A 21,693-nucleotide genomic window follows, 5' to 3' on the forward strand; every position below is an offset into this window, starting at 1 on the left:
CAGTTTTAGTTATGTTTCAAGGCTAAAACACATTAAATTCACATAGTTTAAGTTCCCAACGAATAGCACAAAAGACAAAAATAACCCCACTTAAAAATCTTACCACCTAACAATGACCACTATACGGCCCATGAAAGGGACCACGGACTGTGGGGCCAATCGTGGTCCTTGGGCAGGAGCAGGGGGCTATGGGGTCTAGTGTACAAGCCCCTCCTATTACCCATAAGGAGGAACACATACCGTGAAGGTTCCTTGTGATCCTTACATGGATAAGGTCTGGAGGCTCAGGTGTAGGGGTCTACTAGTTAGGTGTCACGAATGCCCCCCACGACCCATCTTTAGGATCATGGATCGTGAGATTACCTGTTGTCCTTACTTTGGCGATTGGATGTGACGGCTGAGTTTAGTAGCCTACTAGTTATCCTCCTATAAATTCCGACACGACCCGGTGTGAGGACTATAGACTGTGAAAGTCCTCTTGGTCTTCACTTAGGCATTGGGCTTAAGGGACTAGCTAGGGGGTCCTATTGCCTAAGTCTCCACGGACGCCACCACCGACCATTGTCAAGACCAGGACCTGTGAAGGCTCTAGGCCTGGTGGAGTCCAACGTCCCTCCATGGGTAGGTCAACGGACCATGAACCCTACTGTGGTTCACTGTTTAAGGTAGTTTCCTGCCAAAAAAAAATTATATGTCTTGTGTTCAAGGTGTTAGATGCATCTTCTCCAATAAAGAGTTGCATAAAGAGTGATCCAGATTCTAGAATGGTAACTATTTGTCATGCCCGAGCCTATACCCAAGGTAGGACTAGAACATGAGAACCATTAGTGGCTCCACGCGAACCCTTGCCCTAGATTAACACTTAGAGCAAGACTTATTTATGATAGAAATACTTTTAAAAAAGTAAACTTAAATCACAATATATAACTAAAATGTATAAATAAACCTTCACTAGCCAAAATGGCACACATGTCTCAAAACTCAATACAAGAATGGAAAGACTTGATAACTAACATCTCGTAAATCTCTATGAATCCTGTAACAATTGAGATGGACGTTAGTATAAGACCCACAACATCCTAATGAACTAAACTATAAAACCAATAAAAATGAGTCTTTGAAAAATAAGAACGCTCACCAACAATTCTGAAGCTCAACTAGAATTAATGGTGCGCTGGATGTTGATTCTGGTTACCTATATATGCATCATAAAAAGATGTAGGCCGTGGCTCAACTGAACTCATTTCAATATAAACAGTATAATAAATGTAGTATTAAGAAAAGCTTCAAAACATGGATAACAATTATGTGTATTTAGAAATACAATACTAACTCAATTTGTATAAAAAGATATAATATAAAATATGTTTGTATACGAAAATATATTCACTCTATGTATAAAAGAATAAGAAATTCTTTTTGGGAGATTTTCTAACTGAAAACTATCACTTAAGATCTATATATGATGCATCTTTTTGTGTCACGCTCCTAGGGTCACGTTATAACTCGACAAGGGTATAAAACCTAACTACTATGTGGATCCATTAAGCTATGCTTAAACCCACTAAGAAATCATATAAAAAGTATGACTTTTGCTACCCATGATGGCTACATGGTTTATGGGGACTGTGAGTTTTTTGAACTCTCACCCATATTGGTGCCAAACACTACTCCAAAAATGTAACTATCTAGTACATTTAAAAGCATAACTCTGTGGTTTGATATAATTAATTAAAAAATAGCCCAAAGTCTCTTTAAGAAATTTGTGTTTCCTCTCTTCCTTAATTGTGAAATCATATACTCTATACTAAAACTACTTCAAAGGCTTTCTGGAAATTGATGATTCCTTTCTAGTTTAAATTTTAAAATATTTACTCTTTCGAAATACATAGACCCATGTACTTTTTTGATGAAAATGAATTTCATTTGTTACTCTGTAATCAACTCAAAATTCAAGTCTGAAAACAGGTTTAAATCATTTGCCAAAGAGTTCTTGAAAATACTAGAATTTTTTTGTTTGCTCTTAACTTTCCTTGAGTTTGAATTTGAGTTTTGGGATTGAAGTTGAGAATTCATGTTTCCGGATGATTTCTAGATGGTTAGAAGTCACTTAGATTAGTTATAATTGATAGGAAGTGTTAGGACACTTTAGAAGGACTCAAATGGGCTATACAACATAAAACGTGTAGGGGAGGACGACCCTAGCGGATTGTTGGGGCATCACGCTAGCCCCAATGTTTAGAGAGCCATTTTTGTCCCAGTGTTGGACCGCCAACCTAGCCTTACTATTTCTAGGGGGCGCTGCGCCAGCTTCCCCTGTCACGACCTGAGAGTACACCCTAGAAGATAGGGTATCAAAGGTTTTGTACAAACCTTTTTGTATCATTCATTGCATATACATTAATAAAAAGTATTGCGGAATTAAAACTTTTCACAACATTCGAATAGTCTTCCAAAATCTCTTTCATATACAAACCATAGGAAATACTGAGTCTCATATCATCAAATCCTACACTCAAAATATACGTGTGACACAACCTATACAATCGAAATATAGTACTATGAAGTCTATTACAATGCTTCAATAAAAGAACTCTAAGATAGTGATGCCTCGAGTCATTGAGGACATACTTCAACCTTGCTTGAAAGATCCTATAATCCAAGCTTTGCTCCCAAAAGCACCTTCACCTATGAATCACTTTAGAAAAAGATAAAAGTATGCAACTAGTACAAACACATATACTAAGTATGACATAATGCATAAAATAATGATACGTACATTTAATGAAAATATGCTTTTTTTGATTAAAACGTCATAGTATAAGCATAAGAACAACATTTAACACCCTAAAAACAAATAAGACAAAAGATACGCATTTTATCACCTTTTAGGAATGTTGCAATGAACTATGTCACTGCTACAGTGAACTAAGCTCAATATTACAATGAACCCTTTTTAGCGTACAACCCTCTCACTAAAAGTTATCCTAAGACTCACTAGAGAGACCGCTCATAAACCCTCTCTAAGAAGACCTAAATGATCCTTGGGGACTACCTATAATGAGATAAATACACTTACAGTACACAAAAACACATAACATGAGATTCTCCAACCAAAGGTGATTCTAAGGCTCACTTGAGTGATTTGTGAAGCAAGCGCTCATAAAATCCCTTTGCACACACCTAAGAGATCCTTAACATTACCTAAGATCAGATCATTCTCACTTCATTAATCACATTACTATCTATATTCATTATTAAGACTTCCCTAGGTAAGACATGAAGAGACCATCCTTAATGCCCCCTTCACACTTTAGCTAGGCAATCATTAAAGATACTCTAGACTAGGTTCTTATTTATTTACATACTTTCTACTTACTTCACTATCTTGATTATTTCATTCAAGATACATTCATCACATAAGGACATTCAAGTAATGGTCTTGGAGAAGACCTAGAGACTCACTCACTAATATCTTCAAAGCCTATTTTGCAATGTCTAGATAGGTTATCATACCACCACCTAAACTTCATAGAAATTCTTCAACACTATTTTGTATCTCATATGATGAGAATAGACACTAACCGACATAGACAATGGTAGAAAGGCATGGGATCCGAAGTTATAACCTACTCCATTGAAGGGTGTTCTACTTGCTAATGGTAGAACTTAGACACATCCCATGTAAGCACATAGTTAGGTAATATGAAGGATTTATTTTAACTCTAGCCTCATTCATAACCAGAGTTACTTTCCAAACCATACTCACTCGGTGCTATCCTTTGTTCTCAAAGAGTAATTCACATAGAGGATCACATGAAGAGCTTCCATATCTAGTTCATAACCCAATCACATTCACCTTGCCAAAGAGGTCCCTTAGGGTTTCCTTTCAATGGTTAAGAGGTTAGCTCAATGATTTTCCTAAGGATGATTTCATGCCATTCCATCCAACCAACCTTAAGTCTATTATTCACACAAGAAGGATATCATTTAGACTTTCGACTTCAAGGATATCATAACCTCTCAACTAGGTTGAGGAATCCACATAATCTTACCTTCTTAGAAAGTTTCAAGGTCACATTTCATTCATACATACATGACTAAGAGGCTTTAGCATCCTACGTCAAGAATCGCATATTCTTATTATACATGCATCAAGTAAGGGACACAGGTTTACCAAACAAGACACACCAAGACTTCACATATAATACATCATTTTTAGAAGCACATAGGCATAACCATCATCATATATATGTCACCCTATACTCTACTATGACATCATCAATATTACCATTATAATACTGATATAATAAATAAGGAAGAATCACGCATCAACTCTAAGTCTACGCACATAAGGACATTGTCATAGTCTAACATGATCACCTAACAACATCAATAGAAAAAAAACTACATTCACCTTAATCACTTGTAGATAAATATGATCATACTTCGCATAAATCAACTACACAATGATCATAACGTATCAAGTAGTTTCCGGCAAGGCCATGATCATTATAATACATTAATTAACGCCAACGAGGCCACATCATTCATAATTATAACACATAGAACCGTCACCATAAGTGTACCATACCAATCACAACATAATTCAAGACCTACTTTAAATAAAATAAAGAGAATTAGGGAAGCGTACCACCAATCAATTCTCACAATTTCAATCCATAACTAAATCATCCAATACAATACCAAAAGGAATTTACCCAAGACCATGATCATTAATTCAATACAAAAATCATAATACTCAATTAATATAAATCAATTAAATATATATTTATCATATAATACACCCTATACATAAATCAAATAGAATGCTTACATCATTCAATAGCCCAAAGAAAACTACACTAAAATTCATAAGCATTAAGACATGATCAGAACACCCATAATATAGCCAATATGAAGAGTTTAGGTTTTTCATGGGTTCATAAATATCCTAGGTTAAAATTATCAAACAATCATCAAATTAATCAATATTCAATGATCTAAAATGTTTTATGCAAGAACACAGAACTAGATCACAAGTTAGAAATCTATCTTTTGAGAAAGTCTTAGAAAATCACTTTGAAGTTTGAATCCTTTATGAAGAGAGTTTCAATAGTGTAAATAAAACCTCAATGAATCAAAACCATTATGAAGAATCACCAACCAAACTTCAATCGAAGCTCTTCCTTGAGTTTTGACTTCAAAGGAGTTTTAGAGAGCTCATTAGAGAATTTGGGTTTTGATTTTAGAATAATCAATTCACATAGGTATTTAGGACTTATAAACACACGTAAAATAACTATTATACCCTGATTAAACCTCCAAAATACTTATTTTAACGTGGGGTGAATTTACCAATTAACCTTACATTTAACAGTGAATCTGTGAAATTACAAATTCACCTAACCATGCCTCACCTACGGACCATCACTCAATCAACGAACCCATACCCTGTTGGTCCGTCGTTTGGATCAGAGATTGGTCCTTGGAAGCTCCGGATCCCACTCGTATGTCTTGACCAACGCCCCCACCTACGAGGAATCAACCAGCCTACTCGTCGTTGATTGCCATCCGTAAGTGGGACTGCTTTTGGCAGTTTTGCCACAAAGATGGGTCCTTCCTCAAGGACCCTTGGTTGGTCCTTGGGGATGTTTTCCAGGATGTTTCCAACCCGAATATGATAGTAAACGAGTTTTGGACCTCTCACATCGATTTCATACAAAATGGACACGTAAAACTTGACGAAATATGCTAAGACACACAAGGTCGTTCCAAGGCAAACCTGTCAAATATCATGGACGTTCTTGGTTGTTTGACCAACAAACATAAATAAACTTTAAAAAATGCCTATAAACACTATTATAACTCATTTAAGTACCTCATAATCTCATAAAATACACATATAATCACTTTAAAACACATAAAGGATATAGGTGACTAGTCGTCGAACCTCTTAGTAGGTCCCTTGACGTTTGACTTCGAATTCACCTAAATCTTTAGGCACTGCCTCATTACCATATTTTAAACCATTTTAGGAACTTATAATCTCATGAAAAACATGTTAGGATCTATTTTTACCTAATTCATTTTAGGGGTGTCACATCTCCCTAGTCAAAACCTAACCACATTTTTTAACTCATTTTCTGATAATTAATCGATTAAATTTGACTGTTTTTCTCAATTTCTCTTTTGAATCAGGTACCAAAAACATATACACAAAAATGTAACTCAAAAAAACTCTAATAATCTACTCTAAGATCTCGAGAACTCCTCAATCTCATCTTAAACTTTAGAACAAACACAACTAAAGAACATCAAATTCTTAGTCTTTTTGGACAAAAATTTACACTGAAACAAACATGTTTGGAAAGTGGGTGAGTGAATAAAACACTATGTAACTCACATACCTCGTAGGATCGAATCCTTGGTGAAATTCGCTGTCAATTCCTTAAGAAATCGATGAATCTAGATCTTTTGTTCTCATTTCTCCTCTTGAGTTCTGTTCTCTAAAGCCCTAGAATGATTTTTTTATTGTGTAAAATTAACCAATTCAGTTTAGACCCTAATTAATTCAGTAAAAAAGAATTAAACAAATTGGGTACATACAAGACTAAGATACCCATTTAAAATCCGGTTTTGAATTTCCTTATCTAGACAATCCAACTTCAAATGAACATATCTTCCTCATACAGACTCAAAAATGAGCAAACTCAGTAAAGTTGGAAGGATAATTCAAAGATATTTCCTATGGTATCTTGTATCCCACCTAAATCATCATGTTTTAGGAATTATGATCGTTTGTAGTTGACCTAAATTTCATACATAGCTTAACTTGTAAAATTTTTCCAAATTTCATTATTTCCAAAAATGGGCTCTTTCAAATTCTAGTTTTTTCTAATCGTGAGGTGTTACCCTATTTTTATGAGCAAACTCAATGAGAGGTAGGTTATCATTCCAATTACCCTTGAACTCAATGACACAGTCCCTCAATATATCTTCCAAAGTATGAAGTCCGCTCTGCTAGACCATCTATCTAAGGATGAAAAATAGTACTCAACTTCACATTCGAACCCAAACCTTCTTGGAAAGACATCTAAAATTATACACTAAATTGTGCAGCTCTATTTGAAATTAATCAAAACTCAAACTTCATGAAGTCTTACTATCTCTTGAATATATAACATGGCAGAATCCTCCGCTGGATGAGTAGTCTTTACCGGCAAAAAGTGGGTTTTGTGGGTTAATTTGGCCATTCGATCAAAAATTACCTAAATGGAATCATGATTCATACTAGACCATTGAAAGCCAGTAATAAAGTCCACATTGATCATCTCTCACTTCCATTCCGTAATTGATAGGGTCAAACTTACTTCTCAAATAAGAAGTAATGCGGTCGTGTCATGTAAATAACCCAACTAGTGAGTTTGGGATCGTTCCCACGAGGAAAATAGTCTAGACTTAACTTCGACCTATTATTACTATTGTTTGGTCAATGACTTCCTTGGAAAGTAAAAACATAAAAAGGAATTTCTATTTCTAAATGAGTAAAATTAATTAACAAACTTTACAGAGACACTTAACAACTTTGAACGTTGGATTTTAATCAATTAATCGAAGTAACTAAAGTGTACGTGTTCCCCACAGGTTCATAACTTGATAACATAACTTGATAACTCTAACTATAACAATTCTTTACTAGTATCTTTCATGCAAAGTTATAAGTTATGTATTTCTAAATCCTTGGACTGGCATCTAGAAAATCTAACTTTGCACCTTGGTCCGGCTACGTGTGTTGCTATCCTAACCATTATCCTTAACCCATATTAAGCATCGTATTCGATATTTGACTAAGTTATTACCTCGTACCAGTCAAAACTAGCCTATTAGATAGTATATACTAAATATATGTTATAATTTCTTTTCCTATTATCTACCCCCTTGGTCCGGCAAGTAGAATTAAGGCGAGTTCTAACGTTGTCCATCCGTTAAAAAGACTTCTAAGCGAAATAATTATTAATACATGCAAGACACTATTCTAGAATTGTTATTTTAGTTAGGGTTTATCTCATTATTTGCCTATGGTTCCCACAACCCTAGTTATGGGGTTTATACTCATGCAATAAACACAATATTCAAATATATTAAATAAGAGTTCATGTACTTACTTCAATGAGAAAGAGTAAAATCCAAAGTTTGCTTGATTAATCACCAATATTCACTTGCATGAATCTCAATGTAATCAATAATCTCACAAAAAGTCTAATGATTATCAAGAATCTCGCAATACAATGTTTACCAATAAGGAATTATACAATCTAAGAGTCTACCTATCTGGTGTCTACCCTAATAGAGTCCAACTTCAAACGAGGTTTTTCAAACTATTTATAAAAAATAAAAAACCTAATTAAACAAGGACTCTGTTGCCTGGAAATCAACCAAAATGCGGCAGGGTCGACGGACCACGCGACGGATCGTCGTGGTCACGACGGACCGTCATGGACTCCGTCGTCCCATACTTATTCAATTTCTTCTGCTTCTCTCTTCACCACCCTCGACATCAAGTATGACGGACCGTCATAGGCACATAGGTCCGTCGAGGGTTTTCGTTCCAAAACACTTCAACTCTTGGAATCTGGGTAGTGGGATTACTTCTTTGAACTTGATGACCAACCTGCAGGATGGACCGTCATAGCCACGACGGACCTTCACAAGCTTCGTAACACCACAGTTGGTCATACTTCCCCATCTTCCTTCAGCAGCTCTACTACGCTGCCACCTATGGACCGTCACAAGCACAACGGATCGTCATAAGCTTCGTAGGTGGTCTCTTCTGCATTTCTTCGCTCAAAATCTCCGCATTCAGCTTCGGACAGATTTCCTGCAAAATAGAAAGAAACTTATATAAAATTTAGCACAAAAAAGTTTTTGGACACATTAAACTTAAGGAAAAAGTATTAATAATACCGTGAAACCACGGTATATCAAGACCTTCAACTTAAATTCGTTGTTTGTCCTCAAGCGATGCACTATGACTCACTACACAATCTTTGTACAATAGTATCCATATTTTATCCTTTGCAATCATTTGGCTATCAATCTAGATTAATCTCAACAAATCTATGCATGCTAACTATTAGGCTTGAATTTTGTGGGATCAGAACATGACACAGACTCACCATGCATTAACACCTATCCTCTTCAATTTCTCAAAGAGGTGCTAACAATTCCGGTATTGAAACTAGTGTCCTCACTTTAAAACAAAATCCTCATTTTTCACACAATGATTTTTGTTTGAGTATAAGGATTATTTTTTCAACACTCACTCTCAGAACAAAGTCACACTCATTCATACCTATTGCCATAATCTTGCCGTTATTTTCAGTGCCTTAAGTTCGCTATACAACCCTTAGGGTCACGATAGGACTTTCTTAGCTAGTAACATAGGCTCAGGGTCAGGTAGGGTATATTTAAGTATACTTTAGTGACTTTTTGCCCTCCTTGACATATCGGCTAAAACTTCCACTCTCTATCATTTTATCTCGCCTAGTTTCTTATATTCTTTCACCTTGCTATTTTCTCTTCTTTCTTCATTTGTGTAAGTGACTCTCTTCTTTTCTTTCTTGTATTTCTTGTGTATTTTTCTTTTTCTTTACTTTTCTTTTCAACTAATTCTTGAGTCACTTTACTTTTGTTCTTACTCTCTCTTTGTTCTTTCAACCCCACTTTCCAGAGCATTTATCATAGTAGCCACCCTCAACTCATGGCTTTACCATGAGTCAAGGTACACAATAACCAAAGTTGGGTCAGGGCCATAACGAAGGTTGTTTATGCATTATCCACCCACAACTTATGCTTTTGGCATAAGTTGAGGTGCACATGTCCAAGGAGGGACCAGGGCCAACACATTGTTCCCAGAAAAGATTAGTTGGGATGAAAAGTGAAAGGTATAATTTTAAGCTCAGATTATTTGGATCAAAGAAGGATAAATTTCATTTGTTTTATTTATTTAGGATAGAAATGGTCTATATTGAATAAGGGCCTATGATCCTTTCCTAATTGTCTATTACAACTTACTTTTAGCAGGACTAACTTGGCATGTTCTAGCTATGTACCAATAGTGGACTATTCAAATTTCCTCACACTCACTTAACATCTCATCACTATACAAGATTATTAGACACCTAGTTCGAATTTATGAGTTAGGGTAATGAAATGGTGTAACTCTATTTCATGCTTAGAGCCACACAACTATCAGTTACTATGCCTAGTCATGCATTATTTTCCAGTTTATCAGGATATCATTTTAGTCATCGTGATCCAGAATTAAACTATGTACAAAAGATATAAACATGCTGGTTCAATAGAAAAAGTAATTAATCTTTTGGGGAAAAAGAACACAGGCAAGAAAACCCCAAAAGAGGATAGTGAATTTGACTACTCAGACATCACCCTAACACTCACTTTCCATTTACCCCACCCCCAACAAAAAAACATGTAATTGTCCCCAATGCATAAAACTTAAAATACTAGAGTGGTAGGTGAAGCAAACATGTGGTGCAAAGCGCCGTCGATTAGCAAGCTGGTAGGTCCGGTTCCCCGAAACCCACGTCCTCTGCAATCTAGACACCCTCAGTGGTGTCCTCAGCAACAACCGCACCATCAGTAGTGCCTCCTGCTAGCTCTACAGTGCGGGAGCTAGACGCCCCAGCCGCTAACTCTGATGCTCTCATCTGGTGCACCGCCTCCTCAGCAAGTGAGGCTATCCTCGCACCCTTTATCTCTCGCCGCTCCTTCTTCCGTGCTCACGTCTCATCCTCTGGTCGACCCCTACGCCTCTTGGAACTCTCTCGAGGGGGAGGTGGTGGAATTTTAGAAGTAGCAAAAAGGGCCGCCAACACTGTGTCCTCAGTAGGCTCGATAGAAGGGGGCTCAAAATTTGGCAACCTAGCCTCTAAAATCGTTTCGATATCTGCACGAAGACCGTCCACTGTAGGCTGAAGGGTTGACACATCGATTGGTGGGGCTGGTCGGGCTAGCACCCTCAACTCAAAGGCGTCCAAGAGCTGGTTAACCTCAGCGATCTTCCACTCTGTAAACTACACCATTTTACTCTCTAGGTGCTCTTCGGACTCAGTAATCGACTTCTGCATCCACGGCTAGATATGATGTAGAAGAGTGGCCATTTGTTCCTCTAGTTTTTAGACACTAGCAAGCGGGAGCAGTGCCGGTATAGGGGCTGTGCGAGAGGAGCTCGGGGCAGTGCTACTACCCAGGATACACTCAACCGGGGTAGTGTCAGTGGACGCCGCGTGTGTAGCTGTGTGAGCCTGGGCTACCGTATCAGCAAGTGGGGGCAGCTTCGGATGGGGCCCTCTGCGTGCATCCAACTCATTGGCCTCGTCTCTGATGAGGCTGACGTCAACAGTGCCCTGCGGGGTCTTAAGATGATATACGTGCCATATGGGCACACCTACAGACCTGCAGAGGGCAAATATCATGCACGAGAAAGGGTAGGTAGTAGTGACCTTGAATGCCCTCTCGTGCATGACTGCCTGGAGAATCCATGAGAAGTCCACCTCAAATCCGGCAATCATTGCCGCCATCAACAATGCTCGATCCCAGGTAACGATGAAATCGGCTGTTTTGAGGGAAAGGAAGTGATAGACAAGCAGCCGCAAGAACTTTGCTGTGAACGTGAGTTTGGTCTTCTTGATGGCCCCCTTCGGCTTAGTCACACAATCGGCACCCTCTCCATCTACTGATAGGTGCAGGGCCATCTACCTCTTGGTGGTCTCTCTTAATGATGGCTCGCGCTAGAACTGGCCATCCTTAACTATTTGCCAGCGGTAGTCAAACTCGACAATGAGGGGGGTCCGAGTAGCATCAACACTCTCTCCGTATAAAAACCGGGCGATGGATGGGAGGGAAATGTCAACCTGTACGCCCCATGCTCGGACCTGCTCCAGTGGGGCCTGTTTAGCCGGGCAGCCCATATATCTATCTGTGATCGAAGAGTTTCTACATAAGATACGTAGAACTCTTGGACCAATTCTTCACCGTATCGACCCAACGGACGTGCTGTCAACTCCTAGCGATTCCTGATGAAGAGATTGTGGATCTCAGGTATCGTCCGGAGACTCCCTGTAAGGACCCGCCAATCCAAGGTGAGTATTTGAGTCATCACTCCTTTATTAGTCAGGAACTTGACGTTGGAGTAGACTGAAATTGCCCATCGACACACCACGGGTTGGGCTGGTCAGTGGCTGGGGTGGGGACCTGAACTGGTGAGCCTGATCTATAGTCTGAACTGTTAGCTTCATCAGACGAGGACGACGCTACAGCGGTGGCGGGTGCGGGAACCTTAGCAGAGTCGGAGGCTTCCTCGGACCATAACACTCGTAAGGAGACGGACGCTCCTTCCTCATTTGTGGCTGACCCAGAGGAAGTGCCGGTCAGTGTGCGCTCCTCATCAGACAAGGAGGCAGTGACTACGCCGGGCGCCACCTTTTTGGGTGTGGCTCTGGGAGCACGTGTAGCACGGGAAGGGGTGGAAGTGACTGGGGGCACGTACTCAGGGTCACGCTCATCATCAGAGCTGATGACCATGTGGGCAGACAGGGCGACAGATTTCGATCGCTCGCGTGCATTGATGCGGTCTTGTTTGGGTGCCATAGTAGATAGTACCTGTAAAGGATCAATATTAGTATGAGTAGTGACAAACAAGATAAGCAAAACCATACTTAACAAAACATTGAAAATAATATGTAATTGCTATAGACACAGTGGCACACGACGGGCCTGGTGACGGCCCGTCATGACTAAGACGGACCGTCATGAGGTTCGTCGTGTATTACTTGGACTGTGTATATATAGAGAACACCGAAGGAGAGTCACTAACTAGTATGACGGTCTGTGCAAGACGGACCTTCACAGGTACGACAGTCCGTCGTAGGTGTCCGTCGTACAACACTTAAATAAAAAAATATGGAGACCCTTAGAGGAGGGGTCTCTGACCGTCATGACGGTCGTGCAGGACGGACCGTCGTGGATATGATGGTCTGTCACATGTGTCCATTGAAAGACACTTAGAAAAAAATTAGAGACCTTTAGAAACAGGGTCTCTGACAACCAGAATGGTTGTGCAGGAAGGACCGTCATGAAGACGACCGTCCGTCACATGTGTCCGTTGAGGAACACTTGGGAAAAAAATGAGAGACCCTTAGAAACAGGGTCTCTGACAATCAGAACGGTTGTGCAAGACGAACCGTCATGAGTACGACAGTCCGTCACATGTGTCCGTTGGGACAGGGAGCTAGGGCTTTCGCAACGGACCCTATGACCGTCCGTCGTGGGTACGACGGTCCGTCATCGGGGTCTCGTTCTGAATAACAGTGACAGCACTGAGGGTACCCTATGCATCCCTGATGAACCCACATCAAACTTGTAGTGTTTTGGACCTACATTTGTCTATCCCAACTGCGTAGGAAACTAGCAATGCAAAGGCACCTATGTCTAGGGTTGTAAAAATTGAAATTTCGAACATTTTGAACCTACGTTAGACAGAACCTAATAAAGGAAACAACATACGATCAAAAACTAAGATAATACTAACTAATAAACACAAATGCAAGATAAATGAGTAGAAATTTGAGACACATACCTTAGAAATAGAGAAAACAACAAGACAAGTACTCGGGGGCTAGGCAAACACCCAAAGTAGCAACTCCGACTAGTGGATTAAAACTTTTAGGGCTTTGGAGAATTTTTGAGGAACAATGATCCAGGGGAGAATATGGAAGTTGAAACGAGAGGGAAGTGGGAGGAATAATGAATGAATGGGGTGAAATAGAGGGTTGAGGGGGTTTAAACGGTCTAATTTTTTTTAAAAAAGCTCTAGCCGGGTTGGGTCGAGTACGACTCATTTATCATGCGACGGTTCCCCGATGATGGTCCGTCGCAATTGTGATGACCCATAGTTTGTTCCGTCATGTCTGCCCTAGTTTTAAAATAACAGAAAGACGTACATGGTACGACGGAGGCATACGACGGTCCATCGAAGGCGCAACGGTCCGTCGATGTATCCGTCAGTGACTGCTGCAGAGTAGTTTTTTGCAGAATTTCTTGGAGATGTGCCTGCAAAATTAAAAACCCATTAGTAGAAAAATGCTACCATTACTAAAAAGACTATAAGTATTGGGTTTCCTCCCAACAAGCGCCTGATTTAATATCGCGGCACGACTGGGGACCCTTGATTACTCATACCTCATCAACATGGTATGCCTCTATCATTTCATTCCCCGATGCTTTATGCCCAAAATACAGTTTTATTCTATCTCTATTCCTCTTAAACCGCACTCCCTCCTTGGGTTTTAACTCTATTCTATCTCTATGCCCATTTGGACTTGAGCTTGCCCGGAAGACAAGGCACCCAAGAACTGTGTACAAGCACCAAATCCCCAACCATAAACTCTTGTTTTGCATTTTTTTGTTCAGTCTCCTTCTTTATCTTTTCTTTGTGGGATATGGCGGATACCGATTGGAGCTCACCACTCTGCCTCATTGTCCTACAAATGTTGAAGATCGCTTCTGCATTATTCAACTGAAATGTCATCTGTTCCTTCTCCATATCAACTAATGCTCTACCTGTAGCAAGGCATGTCCTCCCAAGAATAGTAGGCACTTCAAAATCGACCTCACAATCAAGAATAACAAATTCAGCCGGAAAGATGAATGACTCCCCTTTTACTAGCACATCATGGAGTATCCCTATAGGCCGTTTCACTGTCCAATCAGCCATCAGTAGCAGCATCGCAGTGGGTTTTGGATCCCCCAAACCCAATTTCTTGTAAATCGAGAGGGGCATGAGATTTATGCTTGCCCTCAGATCACATAATGCTTTCGCAAAATGTAATGACCCAACTGTACAAGGAATAGTGAATGCACCAGAATCTTCTTTCTTTTGTACGAGACATATTGTAGCAATAGCACAACAATGTTGCAGTCTCTACATCATCCTCAAAAGTAACCGATCTTTTCTTGCTGACCAGATCTTTCATAAATTTTGCATAACCGGGCATTTTTTCTAGAGCTTCTACCAAAGGGATATTGATGGAAAGCTGCTTACACATTGTTATGAAACGTCAGTATTTACCATCCTCGGTCTTTTTCACTAATCTTTAAGGGAAAGGCGGTGGTGGCCTAGGCATGGGAATTTCATTTATAGGTACTTCTGCATCCTTTCCATTACTTTCATCTGCTTCACCACTACCCTTTACCACATGATCATTATCCTTCCTCACATTTTCCTCAGCAGACGGCATAGGTGGGTCGCTTGTTTGATTACCACCCCGAGTAGTCATTGCCATACAGTGCGCATCATTCTTTGGATTTTGGACAATGATGCTAGGAAGAGTTCCCGGTTGCCATGTGTTCACTGTCGCAGATAATTGTGCCATTTGCAACTCAATCTGCATAATCGAAATTGCATGTGTATTAACTTTTTGCCCAATACTTGCTAAATCACACCTCAAATCTTTAATGTGCTCATCACTACCATCGAACCTCCTCATCATTTTGTGCAACATATCCTCAACTAGCGCCATACTATCTCCACCATCCATAGGAGTAACTTCATGATTTTGAGGAGGGACATAGGGCCCATTCCTGTCGTGTGTATAAGAATAGTTACCCCTGTTAAAGTTGTTGTCGTGGTTGTAGTTTCCATCTCGGACATAATGACCCTGACGATTGTAGTTATCATAGTTCCGACCTTGCTTACCTTGACCTTGGTGCCAATTATCCTGATTTGAGACTTGGGCGCTTGGTCAGAAACCCCCCGTCTGCTCATTTACTACATACGTCTCCTCCGCACAGTAGAGCTAATTATTAAGAGGTGGTGGTTTAACCAAGTAGTTGACTGCATTTATCTTTTTTGCACCCCCTGTGACATGTTTTAGTACCAACCCAAGCTCAGTTCTCATCTGAGCTATTTCTTCACGAATCTCATCTGTGGCTCGGTTGTGAGTGGACTGCACTGCGAAGGTGTTTCTCCCTATATCAGACTTCCTAGTACTCCAAGCTTTGTTATTTCGGGAGATTTTCTCTAATTTTTCAGTGATCTCAGCATAAGGACACTCCCCATAAGATCCACCTGCTATAGTGTCCAACTCCGCTTTATTGTTATCATCTTGTCCCCGATAGAAGTATTCCTTCAGTGAATCATCATCTATACGTTGATTTGGAACACTTCTCAAGAATGAAGTGAATCTATCCAAAGAATTACTAACTGACTCTCCTGGTAGTGACACAAAGTTGTTCACTCTGTCTTTGTGGTTTAGTTTCTTAGAGACCGGATACTAGCGTGATAAGAAAACATCTCTTAATTGGTTCCAAGTGAAGATTGAGTTGTATGGGAGCTAAGTGAACCATACAGCAGCCTCTCCCGTCAGTGAGAGAGGAAATACTCTGATCCCTATTACATCTAGATCCAAATCAGGCCTCCCCAAAAAACTTTTACACACTGCCCTTACCTTAGCTATATGGGCATGTGCATCCTCAGAAGGTAGCTCTGAAAACAAACCTCTGGCACTGAGCATTTGCATCAGGCTACTAGTTACAACAAAGGTGTGACCTGTGGGTAGAGGGAGCAAGACAAGTGGCCCATCCGAGTCTACTATGTTATCATACCCTCCGTAGTATGCTTGGGGCCGTGGAACGGGATTTTGTCCCCTCTGTTGATGTTCACCGGGAGCATCGGGTAACATCTTACCATGAAAATCAACCGGATCTGGGATGTTGTGGTTCGAATCCTCATCATTTATTCCCAAGTTTCTATTCATATTGCGCAGTGTATGCTCTAACTCGTGATCGTAGGGAAACAATGGTTCTCTTCCTCTTCGTGTATTTAGCATACAAGGAGGATAGATTTGAAAAGAAATCAAAAACAATAAAACAAAGTAAGATAAAGAAAATATCAACTAAACTATAATAATAAGGTCAAGTTAGTCTAAAAGCTAGATTCCCCGGCAGCGGCGCAAAAATTTGATACGCTCAAACTTACTTCTCAAATAAGAAGTAAAGCGGTCGTGTCAAGTAAATAACCTAAATAGTGAGGTTGGGATCGTTCCCACAAGGAAAATAGTCTAGACTTAACTTCAACCTGTTATTACTATTGTTTGGTCAATCACTTCCTTGGAAAGTAAAAACATAAAAAGGGGTTTCTATTTCTAAATGAGTAAAATCAATTAACAAACTTGACAGAGACACTTAACAACTTTGGATGTTGGATTTTAATCAATTAATAAAAGTTACTAGGGTTTACGTGTTCCCCACAGGTTCATAACTTGATAACTCTAACTATAACAATTCTTTCTTAGTATCTTGTATGCAAAGTGATAAGTTATGTATTTCTAAATCCTTGGTCTGGCATCTAGAAAACTCACTCCGCACCTTGGTCCGGCTACGTGTGTTGCTATCCTACCCCTTATCCTTGCCTCATATTAAGCATCGTATTCGATAATTGACTAAGTTATTACCATGTACCAATCAATACTAGCCTATTAGATAGAATACACTAAATCTATGTTAATAACTCTTTTCCTATTATCTACCTCCTTGGTCTGGCAAGTAGCATTATGGCGAGTTTTAACGTTGGCCATCCGTTAAAAAGATTTCTAAGCGAAAGTATTATTAATACATGCAAGAAACTATTCTAGAATTGTTATTTTGGTTAGGGTTTATCTCATTATTTTCCTATGGTTCCCACAACCGTAGTTATGGAGTTTAGTTACTCATGGCCATAAACACAATATTCAAATATATTAAATAAGATTTCATGTACTTACTTCAATGAGAAAGAGTAAAAACCAAAAGTTTGCTTGATTAATCACCAATATTCACTTGCAAGAATTTCAAAGTAATCAATAATCTCAAAAAAAGTCTAATGATTATCAAGAATCTCACAATACAATGTTTACCAATAAGGAATTTTACAATCCAAGATTCTAACTATCTGGTTTCTACTCTAATAGAGTCCAACCTCAAAAATGAGATTTTACAAATTATTTATAAAAAATAAATAACCTAATTAAACATGGACTCTGCTTGCTGGAAATCTGCTAAAACGCGGCTGGGTAGACGGACCACGCGATGGATCGTCGTGGTCATGACGGACCGTCATGGACTCTGTCGTCCCATACTTATGCAATTTCTTCTGCTGCTCTCTTCACCACCCTTGAAAGAAAGTATGATGGACCGTCATAGGCACAACGATCCGTCAAGGGTCTTCGTTAAAAAACACTTCAAGTCTTGGAATCAGGGTACTGGGATTACTTCTCTGAACTTCATGACGAAAACCAGCAGGACGGACCGTCATGGACACGACGGACCGTCACAAGCTTCGTAACCCCACACTTGGTCAGACTTCCCCATCTTCCTTCAGCAGCTTTACTACGTTGCCACCTACGGACCATCACAACCACGACGGACCGTCATAAGCTCCGTAGGTGGTCTCTTCTGCATTTCTTTGCTCAAAGTCTCCGCATTCAGCTTCGGACAGATTTCCTGCAAAATAAAAAGAAACTTATATAAAAATTAGCACAAAAAGGCTTTTGGACACACTAAACATAAGGAAAAAGTATTTATAATACCATGAAACCACGGTATATTAGTAATCTCAATATTATGAGTTATACCATAGGGCCTTTGGTCCTCTACTTTAACTTGTTAACAATTTGAGCACTAAGCAACAAACTGTGCAACGCCATTTTTCATATTATTCCACCAATATACTTCTCTCAAGTCATGATTATCTTGGTGGAATTAAGCTGGATAGAATATCTAGAGAGATGAGCTTCCGCCGTGATACTCTCTTGAATTTCATCCACCTTTGGTTCACATAAACTACCTTGAAACATCAATACACCATATCCTCCTTATTCGAAAGCCATTACTTTTTTCTTATGAACATTTGCCTTCAACTCAAGAAAAGTAGGATCTTGGTATTTTTTCCATTCATCACGACTACTTCATCTTTGATCGATTACATAAATCAAACTCCTAATCGTGCAAATTTGTGTACATCTTTCTTGTCTCTCTTTTCACCTTCAACATGGGACGTACTACCCATGGATATTCTACTCAAAGAATCGCAAAAACATTAGCCATATGTAGGTAATATAGATACTAGTGTAATAAATCACTGAGTAACTCCAACCTCCTCGTCTAAGATTAAGCTCTTTTTAACTAAACACATAATTCAGGCTCTTGTGATCGGTAAACACATCTACATGAATACCATAAAGATAGTGATGCCATAATTACAAGGTGAATAATACAGTAGCCGACTATATATCATGAGTTGGGTAATTATTCTTGTGAACTGTCAGTTATCTGGAGTCCTAAGTGATAAATTTACCATTATTCATCAACACACAACCCAATCCAACTCTGGACGCATCACGAGTTACCACAAAACCTTCTGAACCTTCTAGAATTGATAGTTAACAACTTTTTCAATTCTTGAAAGCTCTTCTCAGAAGTTTCAGACCATTGAAACATAACTATTTTTCGAGCCAAATTAGTCAATGGGGATGAAATAGATGAAAGTCCCTCGATGAACCTTCTATAATATCTAACCCCAAGAAATTCCTATATAAGTTGGTGATGTGGGTCTAGGAAAATTACGCACTGCCTTCACTTTCTAGGTATTAATCAAAACCCATCACCCGAAACAATATGGCCTAAAATTTCCACAAACTCAATTAAAAATTCACACTTAAAGAATTTAACAAAAAACTTTTTATCCTTGAGAGTTTTGAGAATTATTCTGAGATCGATAGCATGATCTTCCTCATTCCTCGAATAGATTACAATGTCATCAACGAATATGATAAAAAAATATCTAAATAAGACTTGAATACTCTATTCAAAAGGGTCATGAATGATGCAGGAGCATAAGTCAAACCAAACAACATGACCAGAAAGTCATAGGAGACCATTACAGCTCTAAAATGTTTTCTTAGGAATGTCACTTTCTCTTACTCTCAGATGATGATATCCAGATCTGAGATCTATGTTACAAAAACAAGTGGCACCCTGAAGTTGATCGAAGCCATCATCAATTCTAATAAGAGTATACTTATTATTCATAGTAAGCTTGTTTAACTAACAGTAATGTATACATGTTTTAAGAGAATCATCCTTCTTCATGATAAATCAGACTGGAGCTCTCCAAGGTTAGACACTTGATCAAATAAAACCCTGCTCAAGGACATCTTTCAACCACTCTTTCGACTCTGCTGGTGCCATTCTATATGGAGAATAGAGATAGGACGAGTATCTGGAAGAATATCTATACTGAATTATGTTTCTCTCTCATGAGATTCTCTAGGAAGATCATCCAGAAAGACTTCTTGAAACTCTTTTTACTACTTAAACTAACTAAATAGGTAGTGTCTGAACACTAGAGTCATTAACTCTCACTAATTGATTTTGATCATAGAATTAGGTGAATTTTTGGGTCTAAGATAAACATACAATAACATGAGTGATTAAAGGCTTTAAAACTTACAAATTATTTATATATAATTGATAGATTGGATAGGTTCGAAAGCATTGAGGAAAGGAAAAGTATTGGAGCTTGCTCGAATTCGATTCTTCGATGGAGGTAGGTTATGGTTTATACTATTTGATAGTAATCTCTTAATAGTTATTGTTATGCCTTGAATGATATTGTGAAGTTCTCTATGTACTTGACTGTGTGCATGTGTTATTTGGTTGTGTGGTTTGTGATTGGTCTGAAATCCTGAGACCGTAGAATTCATATTCTCTTACCCTCTCTATCGAAGTGATGCCTTGAATAAAGAAGGCTTCAGAAAATAATATAACAATGAATTTAAAGCGGTGATAATAAAGGATAAATTAATAGTATAATTGGATCGGAGTGTCACGTTCCGACACGGTATTCTTGGATCAGAGTGTCACGTTCTGACACGGTATTCTTGGATCGGAGTGTCACGTTTCGACACGGTATTTTTTTATCGGAGTGTCACGTTCCGACACGATAATATTAAAGGAAAAATATGTTGAATTAATGGATGATATTCAATCTCAAAGAACTCAACTCCCAAAATGGTTTGCTTTGGAGGCATGAGTCCTCATGTGTGATCTTGATACTGTTGACTTAATACGTGCTTACTTTATTGTTATTGACACTTGTTCATGTTGTTTGTTGCTTATCACATGTTAAGTGCTATAGTTGAGTTCATACTATTATTCTTTGTATATTAGTTACTATTTTGGGTTGACCGATGATACTTACTCAATATACGTTGCCTCGTACTGAGCCCTACTTTTTTGCTTCTTTGTTTTCATTTTATGAAATGCAGCGAGTGTACCTATGACTTCTGATTTCCCTCAACTCTAGCTAGCCTCCCGCATATCAAGTTTAAGGGTAAGCTATCCATTAAAGCTTGTGTTGAATTCTCTCGGTCATGACATGATGTCCTATACTTTCGGACACATACCACTTTATTCTTTTATTTTAATGTATTAGATATTCTTACACTTAGTATTTGAGATTAGATTTCCTTGATGTGATGACTATCAGATTTTGGGATGATAAGTATTAAACTTTAGAAACTAATTTAAATTGGTTGCTTAATATCTTTTGGAGCTTCCGCATTATTTATA

Source organism: Solanum lycopersicum, chromosome 3, assembly GCF_036512215.1.
Source record: "Solanum lycopersicum chromosome 3, SLM_r2.1".
NCBI classification, from domain to species: Eukaryota; Viridiplantae; Streptophyta; class Magnoliopsida; order Solanales; family Solanaceae; genus Solanum; species Solanum lycopersicum.